Below are 9,807 nucleotides of genomic sequence, written 5' to 3' on the forward strand. Positions count from 1 at the left end.
GCTAAAGAGGAGCATTCGGGGGAGAGGGGCTGAGAGCTCCCCTTCCTTAATTCTTCTCTCCCCAAGGTGGCCTGCACAGTCTACCACCCTTGCCTCCAGAGCTTCTTCAGATTTTTCCCACACCTATGTTTGCTCAAGCTTTCTCAAAGCACTGGCAAGTGGGAAGAAGGGTGGGGAGGGATTAGGGAAGAGAAACCCTTCGTTTCAATATGACCTGCCTCCATTGAGTGGGAGCATTCTACCAAAGGGCAACTCCACTGTGCATTTACCCACAGCCTCCTCAGTTTTACTGCTCCTTTAATCCACTTCCTCCAGGTATAGAGAGATCAGCAAGTTTGGGGGAATTCTGTGGGGTGGGAGGGATTAGGGGCCTCTTTCCCCTTTGTCACCGCCCTTGTCTGCTGTGCTTTCTCTCTCTAGGGGTGTGGTAGTTAGACTCAGTTGTCAACTTGGCCAGGTGAAGGCACCTAGTTCTGTTGCTGTGCACATGAACCAATGGTATGTGAACCTCAGCTGTTGCTCATTACATCTGCAGTCCGCTAGGAGGCATGCCTGCTGCAATGAAGGATGTTTGACTTAATTGGCTGCTGCTTAAATGAGAAAGCACAAGGTAGCACAGCCCAAGCAGCTCAGCATACCTCATCTCAGCACTCACAGCTCAGCCCAGGCTTTGGAGATGCAGAAAGGAATCACCCTGGGGAAAGTTGTTGGAACCCAGAGGCCTAGACAGAAGGCCAGTAGAGATTGTCCTGTGCCTTCCCACATAAGAATGAACCTCAGGTGCAAGTTCGCTGCCTTTGCTCTGAAGAACTAACAAAATAAATCTCCTTTTGTTAAAAGCCAATCTGTCTCTGGTGTGTTGCATTCCGGCAGCTAGCAAACTAGAACAAGGGGAATAGGGAGGGAGGGATGCATCCATTTCACTTCACTGTGCCTACCTGATTCCATAGGATATTCAGTCCCCACTTTCCTGGAATGCTTAGCAGTATTCAGGTCCTCCAAAGGTCTCAGGCTGGTCCTGGTTCATGCCCTTTGCTACCTCTCGCCTCCAATAGTCTTGTCTACCTAGGCGATGCACTCTGCTGGGTGTGTCCTCTCCAGCCATTTACCAGGCTAAGTGCTGCTCAACCCAGTCCTACAGGAGATATACCAGTATCAAGTGGCAGCCTAGTATATGTGCAACAAAATCTCTCATTGCAAACAAAGCAAATACTCAGCAGGCAGAGTTCTCGCCTGCCATGCCAGAGACCTGGGTTCGTTTCCCAGTGCCTGCCCATGCAAACAAAACAAACAACAACAACAAAAAAAAACAAAAAACAAAGCAAATACCTATAGCATGTGCCACTTTGCATGGTGTAAACCCTCCAAGCTACCAATGTAAGGTCACTGAATAGGGAGACGAGCTGGAAAGAGAAGTCTGGCAGCACACCATTACATTGTATTCCTACTGTTTTAGTTTCTTAAACTACTCAAGCAAAAAACCATGAAATGGGTTAACTTAAACAATAGGAATTTATTAGCGTATGGTTTTGAGACTAAAAGAAAGTCTAAATCAAGGCGTCATCAAGGGATTGCTTTTTCCCCAAAGTCTGGGTTCCGGGACTGGCTGCCAGTGATGGTTGGTCCTTAGTTTGTCACATGGTAGCTTCTCCTGGCCTCTCCCTTCTCTTCTGGATTTCGTTGATCTCAGCTGTCTTCTGTGGCTTACTTTCTGTCTAGATTTCACTCTGTTTACATAGGACTCAAGTAATAGGATTAAGACCCATTTTGATTAAAGTAGGCCAACCTTTTTAGTTGAAGTAACCTCATAAAAAAGTCCTATTTACAATGGGTTCACACCCACAGGAATGGATTAAATTTAAGAACGTGTTTTCCTGGGGTACCTACAGCTTCAAACCACCCCACCCCCCATACAGAATTCTCCAGTGAGAATGAATGAGCAAGCAATGCCAGGACCAGGAAACGTTTCTCACTTATCCCAAATTCCTGTAGCCACACGGCCTTTCCTAGTTAGCCCTAAGTCCTGGCCCCACACCCCAAATGTAGTTTTCCTGGGTGGTTCTAGGGGACAGGCTTTATCTGGGGGCCAAGTGCCTTTCCTGGCCCAGGTTGCACAGGGGCACTGTGTCCAGGGTTGACTTTGGGTAATGAGCAGCGTAGCTCTGTGTTAATAATAAATATCAGCCACTGGCTCTGGCATGTCTAGACCTCTCATGGGTGATGGCTACCGAGCAAGATAGCTTCTGGGGCTGACTTGCCTTCCCTGCAGTGCACACAAATCTGTTTCTGGAAGTGCTGAGATTTTGTGATTCATGAGAAATTGATCTCTTTTTCCTTAAATGAGAGTGCATTTACCACACTTACCTACTATTATAAAATCACCCAGATCCACAGTTAATGGAAGATTAATTAAATTATTATTAATTAAAAATTTAAAGGTTCTCTTTGTGATAGAATCACTTCAGAGTGCCAATCCAAAGGTCAAGTTTTAATTAAAATCAAACAAAATCATCCTGGCCAGTGTGCATTAATAGCATTAAAGTGACAATTTCAAGGCACATGCTCCCTCTGCTAGCTCTATGAGAACATGATGGAAACAATGAGGTGGGATTGCCGAAGTCAATTAAAGAAACATGGAGCAGTAAAAGCCCTTCTTGCCAGGGAGGTTTGTAACATACAGTCCCTAAGCAATAAATGCCTGTGTGATGAACTGATTTGGACATCGAGTCATTTGGCCTTGGCTGCTGAAGGTAAGACTAGTAGCAAGCTTTTTGTTTTGTTCTGTTTTATTTTTAATTAATAGACTTTATTTTTTAGAGGAGTTTTGCGTTTATAGAAATTTGGGCAGATAGTAAAGAGAGTTCCCATATACTCCTTCTCCCCTGCCTCTCAGTTTCCCCTTTATCTCTTACATTTGTGGTATATTTGTTTCAATTGATGAATTGACATTAATACCTTATTATTAATTAATAGCCACAGTTTACATTTGGATTCACTCTTTGTGTGGTTTGGATAAATAAACAATGTTAGGTATCCACCATTATAGTATCATATAGAATAGTTTAACTGCCCTAAAAATCCCCTGTGTTCTACCTATTCATCCTTTCCCTACTTCCCCAGACCCCAGGCAACCACTGATCTTTTTACTGTGGTTTTTATCTTTTCCAGAATGCCATTTAATTGGAATAATACAGTATGTAGCCTTTTCAAATTGGGTTCTTCCACCGAGCAATCTGCATTTCAGGTTCCTCCATGGCTTATTACACTATTTCTTTTTGTCACTGAAAAATATATTCCATTGTGTAGATGTACCACAGTTTGTTTATCCATTCAGCTTTTGAAGAACATCTTGGCTGCTTCCAGTTTTGGATAATTGTGAGTAAAGCTGCTATAAATGTTCTTGCACAGGGTTTCGTGTGGATGTAAGTCTTCACCTCATTTGGGTAAATAACTAAGAACATGATTGCTGCATCATTTGGTAACACTGTGTTTAGTTTTATAAGATACTGCCAAACTGCCTTCCAAAGTGGTTGTACTATTTCGTATTTCTACAGCAGTGAATGAGAGTTGCTCACCAACTGTTGCTTCACATCCTCATCTGTATTTGGTATTGTCATTTTTAAAAGCCATTCTAATATGTAGAAATGGTGTTTCATTGTTTTAATTTACAATTCCCCAATGAGGCATGACATTGAGTATCTATCCACATGCTTATTTGCTATCTATATATCTTTGGGGAGGTTTCTGTTCAGATCTCTTTGCCCATTCTTTCATTGGGTTTGTCTTCTTATTATTGAGTTTTAAGAGTTCTTTGTGTATTTTGGATACAAGTTCTGTCATATATGTGCTTAGTAAATATTTTTTCCCCATCAGTGGTTTGTTTTTTCATTCACTTAATGATGTTCTTCTCGGAGCAGAAGTTCTTTATTATAATGAAGTTCAACTATGCTTTTGGTGTCATATCTAGGAACTCATCCCTAAACCCAGGGTCACTTAGGTTTTCTCCTATATTATGTTCTAGAATTTCATAGTTTTGCATTTTACATTTAGGTCTATGATCTATTTTGCATTATTTTTTGTGAAAGGTGTAAAGTCAGTGTCTTTATTCTTTTTTTTTTTGCATGTGGATGTCCAGTTGTTTCATCCATTACCCAAACTTTGTTGTTAGTTCAAACCAAAACTCTGCCCACCGTAGGCAATAGCTACCCATTCCCCTTATTCCCCAGTCCCTGGTAACGTGTAATGTACAGTCTGTCTCTATGAATTTGCTTATTCCAGGTATTTCATGTAAGCAAGATTGTACAATATTTGTCCTTTTGTGTCTGACTTGTTTTAGTCAATATGATGTCTTCAAGCTTCTTTCCTGTTGTCACATGTATCAGAACTTCTTCCTTTTAACAGCTGCATAATGTTCCATTTTGTGTATATTCCACATTTTGTTTATCCATTCATCTGTTGGTGGACACTTGATTTGCTTTCACCTTTTGGCAATTGTGAATAATGCTGCTGAAAACATTGGTGTGCAAATGTCTGTTTGTATCCCTGTTTTAATTTCTTTTGGGTATGTACCAAGAAGTAGGATTGCTGGATGATATGGTAAACTTTGTTCAACTTTCTGAGGAGTGACCAAAGTGATTTCCACTGTGGCTGCACCACTTTACAATACAACCAACAATGTGCAAGCATTCCAGTTTCTCTGCATCTGTGCAGAGGAACATTTGCTCCTTTCCTTTTTTTTTAAATCATAGCTGTCCTAGTGGATGTGGCGTGGTATCTCATGGTGGTTTTGAGTTGACTATATTTGTGTCTCTCTATTTCTGGGCTCTCTGTTCTATTCCACTGAGGTACACATCTATTTTTTCTTCAATACCACACTGTCTTGATTATTGTAGCCTTATAGTAAGTCCTGAAGTTGGGTACTGTCAGTCTTCTAACTTTGTACATTTTCTTCTTCATTATTATGTTGTCTATTCTGAGTCTTTTGCCTTTCCATATAAATGTTGGAATCAATACGTTGATAGTGACAAAAAAGCTTGCTGGGATTGAATCCTGCAGTCTTGCTAAAATTGAATCCTTGAATCCTGCAACCTTGCTAAAATGGCTTCTTAGTTCCAGGAGCTTTTTTGTTGATTCTTTGGGATTTTCCCATATAGACAATCATGTCCTTTGTTAACAAAGTTTTCTTTTTCTTTCCTATATACCTTTAACTTCCTTTTCTTGTCTTATTACATTAGCTAGGATTTCCAGTATAATGCTGCATATGAGTGGTGAAAAGGAACATCTTTGCCTTATTCCTGATCTTAGTGGGAAAGGATCTAGTTTCTCAGCATTAAGTATGACGTTAGCTGTAGGGTTATTTTTAGATGTTCTTTATCAAGTTGCAGAAGTTTCCATCAATTCCTAATTTGCTGAGATTAAAAAATCATGCATGGAGATGGATTTTGTCAAATGCTTTTCTGTATTAATTGATATGATCATATGATTTTTCTCTTTTCCTAATTGATGTGATGGGTTATATTCATTGATATTTGAATGCTAAACCAACTCTACGTACCTGGAATAAATCCTACTTTGTTGTGGTATATGATTTTTTTTTTTTGTACGCTGTATGGCAGGGTCACATTTCATTATTTTTCTATGTGAGTATCCCGTTATTGCAGCACCATTTGTTGAATTTTTATTTGTTTGTTTGTTTTTGGGGTGGGGGGACGTGCATGGACAGCTAATTGAACCTAGGTCTCCCATATGGCAGGTGAGAATGCTACCCCTGAACTACCCTTGCACCCCTGGTGTATGATTTTTAAAATACGTTCGTTTGCTATTATTTTGTTGATGATTTTTGCATCTATATGTTTATAAGAGATATTTGACTATAGTTTTCTTTTCCTGTAATGTCATGTCTTTACCTAATTTTTGCATTAGGGCAATGCTGACTATAATAGTCTGGATTCTCTAGAGAAACAGAACCAACAGGAGATATCTGTAAATATACGATTTATAAAAGTGTCTCACACAACTGTGGGTATGCAAGAATCCAAAATCCACAGGGCAGACCACAAGGCTGACAATCCCATTGAAAGGTTTCAACGAACTCCACAGAAGAGGCTGGCTGGCTGAAGAAGCAGTGAAAATTCTCTCTTTTCTCTTTAAAGTCTTCAACTGATTGGAGGAAATCAACTGAATGGATTCTCTTGTTTGCAGAAGACACACCCTTAATTGATTGTAGATGTAATCAGCCACAGATGCAATCAACTGACCATGATATAATAAACCAGACTCTGGTTTAGCTACCAGCCACCAGGAATGGCCAGGCCAGTGCCTGGCTGACCAGACTGAGCCACTGGAACCTAACCATCACACTGCCTCATAGAATGAGTTAGGAAGCGTTCCCTCTGCTTCTACTTTCTGGAAGAGATTGTAGAGAGTTGGTATAATTTCTTCCTTAAATGTTTGGTGGAATTCACCATCCTGGCCTGTTGCTTTCTGTTTTGGAAGGTTATTGATTATAGACTTAATTTATCTAATTTATTCCCCTACTGGGGATTGAATCACGTCCCCCACAAAAGTCATGTTCAGCTCCCAACCCCTAATCCTGAGGGTGTGAACCCATTTGTAAATAGGACCATTGAAGATTTTATTAATTAAGGTGTGCTCAAACTGAATGAGGTTGGGCCTTAATTCCATATGGCTCATGACCTTATCATCAAACAAAATAGAACACAGAAAGAGAAGCCATGGGGAGCAGCCAGAACTGGAAGTCAACAGAACCCAGAAGAGAAAGGAGAAGACACCACCCTGTGCATTGCCATGTGACAGAAAAATCTGCGAACTTCAAGGATTGCCAGCAGTTAGCCCCAAAAAACCACAGTCTGTAGGAAACCGTAAGTCAATAAATTCTCATTGTCTAGGCCAACCTATTTTTTGTTGGGGGTGGGGGGATGCATGATCCAGGAATCAAACTCTGTTCTCCTGCATGGAAGGCAAGCATTCTACCACTGAACCACCCGTGCATCTGCAGAGCCAACCTATTTTATGGTATTTGTTTTAGCAACCAGGAAACTAAAACAAGGCCTATTCTCCCGGTATGAGTTTTGATAGATTGTATCTTTCAATTGGTTGTTCGTCTTTTCATTAATGATTTTAAAGAGTTATTTATAAATTCTGAATACAAGACATTTGTGAGTCTTTTTTTTTTTGAAAAGCAGAAGCTTTCGATTTTGATTAATTCTAATTTATCAAAATTTTATTTTACATTTAGTGGTTTTTGTTTCATGGCTAAGAAATCTTCACCTATCTCGAGGACACAAAGTTTTCCCTATGTTTTCTTCCAGAAATTTTATAGTTTCAGCTTTTACATTTAGGTCTCTGATGCATTTCAAGTTAATACTTGTATATGGTTTAAGGTAGGGTTGAGACTCATTTTTCTCCACACATATACCCAGTCATACAAAAATAATTTGTTAAAAGGCTGTCCTTTGCTTCATTCAATTTTCTTGGTACCTCATTAAAAATAACTAATTAACTATATAGGTCTATTTCTGGATCTTTATTATGTCCCATTTATCTATATATTTATCTTTATGGCAAAACGACAGCTTATAGTAAGTCTTGAAATCAGGATTATAAATCCTCCTAATTTGTTCTTTTTCAAAATTATTTTGGATATTCAAAATCCTTCGAATTTACACAAAATTTTTAAAATCAGCTTTTCTATTTCTAATAAAAGCCTGTTTAGATTTTGATTTCAATTGCATTGACTCTTTCAGTCAGTTTGGGTAGAATGGACACCTTAACAAATGTCACGTCTTCCAATCCATTAAGATGGTATATTTCTCCATCTACTTAGATCCTCTTTAATTTTTCTCAGTATTCTGTAGTTTTCAGCATAGATGTCTTACACATATTTCATAAATTATATTCCTAAGTAATATTCATGCTTTAAAATGTTTGTTTTTTAAAATTTTGCTTTAAATTTTGATTTCTGCCATTATAGATATTTTATGCTATATAAATGATATTATTTGAAATTTAGTTTCCAGTTATTTGTTGAAAGATACAAAAATGAAACAGTGGTTACAGTAAAAAAAACCTGAGAGTAAAATTCATCTTTGTGTGTTTTCATTAAGTACACATATTAGTTTACAGTATTAGTAAAACACTATGTTACATTGTGTGTGTGTTTAAGACAGGTCCTCTGATTGCAAGAAGTTTGCTTGATTAGACTGATTATAAAGAGTTGACTTTCCAGCAAAATGGGTCTGCCCTCTTTTCATCCCCCTCTTTCCTGAAGGCAGGAAGGTATAGGATTCTTTCGTCCCTTTATCTGTGTTGGAGAAGCCATAAAATATCCCTCACCTGGCTGCCGTGGCTGATGCAAGGCAACAGTGATGACCAATCCCAGAAATCTGCCCTCCGCCCTAGCAACAACAGTGACCAATCCCCATCCGACACGTGTCCCCGCATGCTCCCAGCCTATATAAGCCTGTGCACTTCTTCAATAAAGCGGATGCCTTCTGCTCTCCCCTGAGGGTTGTCTCCTGAGTCTTGTGCCGAATGCTCTGTGTCTGTGTGACTGACTCAGTATGACGCTTACCCCCAACCATCAGCTAACCAGCCATCAGCTACCCAACATATCTGCTTCTGAGAAAAATGGATGTAAGTGGAGTATCACAAAGAGAAACCAGAATATCCTCAAATTATCTAGGGCACTGGGGGTATGCAAAGACTTTTCTCCTTTTGCCCTGAATGCTTCTGATAGGCTCACCTAGCAGGAAAGCCAGCACTCAGTCTTCTCTGTCCTCTGCTTGAGGTCAATTGGATGCCCCTTCATTTGAACATGTTACCTGATAAGATCTTCCAGGAGAGATGCTTCACAGCCATCATCTGGAGCCCTTTCTGCTGGTCACTGTAGAGGATCCAGGATGTGCCTACTCTTCATTACAGTTTCCAATACATGCTGAGGTCAATGCCCAGTGTGCCCAATGTTCTCGGAAAACCCACCTGGAAGACACTGGAGAGAGGGGTCCCAGGACAACGACTGTGTGAAGAGTCCAGATAGCCGGGCAGCTTCCCTGGGCACCAATCTAGAGAGAATGCTAAGGTATCTTAGCAGAAATGTAGTGCCATTTAACTCAGCCTTCTGCACTCAATCTTCACAGAACTAGCAACCTGTAAATTACTCTTATAAAGGTAGGAATTTACCTTGACTCGATGGTAGCCTCCTATCCCACTACCAGGCAGGCTATCCCACAGGTCACAGGCCAAATGAATGCTTGATTAACCCATTTTATTGAAATGATTTAAAACATTCAGTGAGCAACAAGGAACAAGAGCAAAAGGACCCGCTAGTTGGAACGTTTCTGGGTCAACACATACTTGTTCTGTTGGAGGAATGCAGGGCAAGGCCACAGCCCTCGCTCCCAGCTGACCTGCTGAGCTATAGGAGTTTTGCCTACATGGCTCAGGGAGAGGGCTCGCAGGGTCTGCGTGGGTGTCATTGATGAGGAGGCTGATGGAGGGCTGAAAGGACCATCCATCTGGGTCTGACATGATCTGTGCCTCACGAATAAGTGACATTCACTTGCCCTTCCGTCCCTTTATTTATTTATTTATTTATTTATTTATTTATTTTTTTTTTTTTAAGGAAAGACAGAGAGAAGGAAGGAAGGATAGAAGGAAGGAAGGAAGGAAGAAAGGGAAACATCTTTTAAACATTTTCTTGTTTTATTGTATTCTGTTTCTCCGTTTTTTGTTACATGGGCTGGGGCCGGGAATCGAACCGAGGTCCTCCGGCATAGCAGGCAAGCA

This window comes from Tamandua tetradactyla, chromosome 16 (assembly GCF_023851605.1).
Source record: "Tamandua tetradactyla isolate mTamTet1 chromosome 16, mTamTet1.pri, whole genome shotgun sequence".
Taxonomy (NCBI): Eukaryota; Metazoa; Chordata; class Mammalia; order Pilosa; family Myrmecophagidae; genus Tamandua; species Tamandua tetradactyla.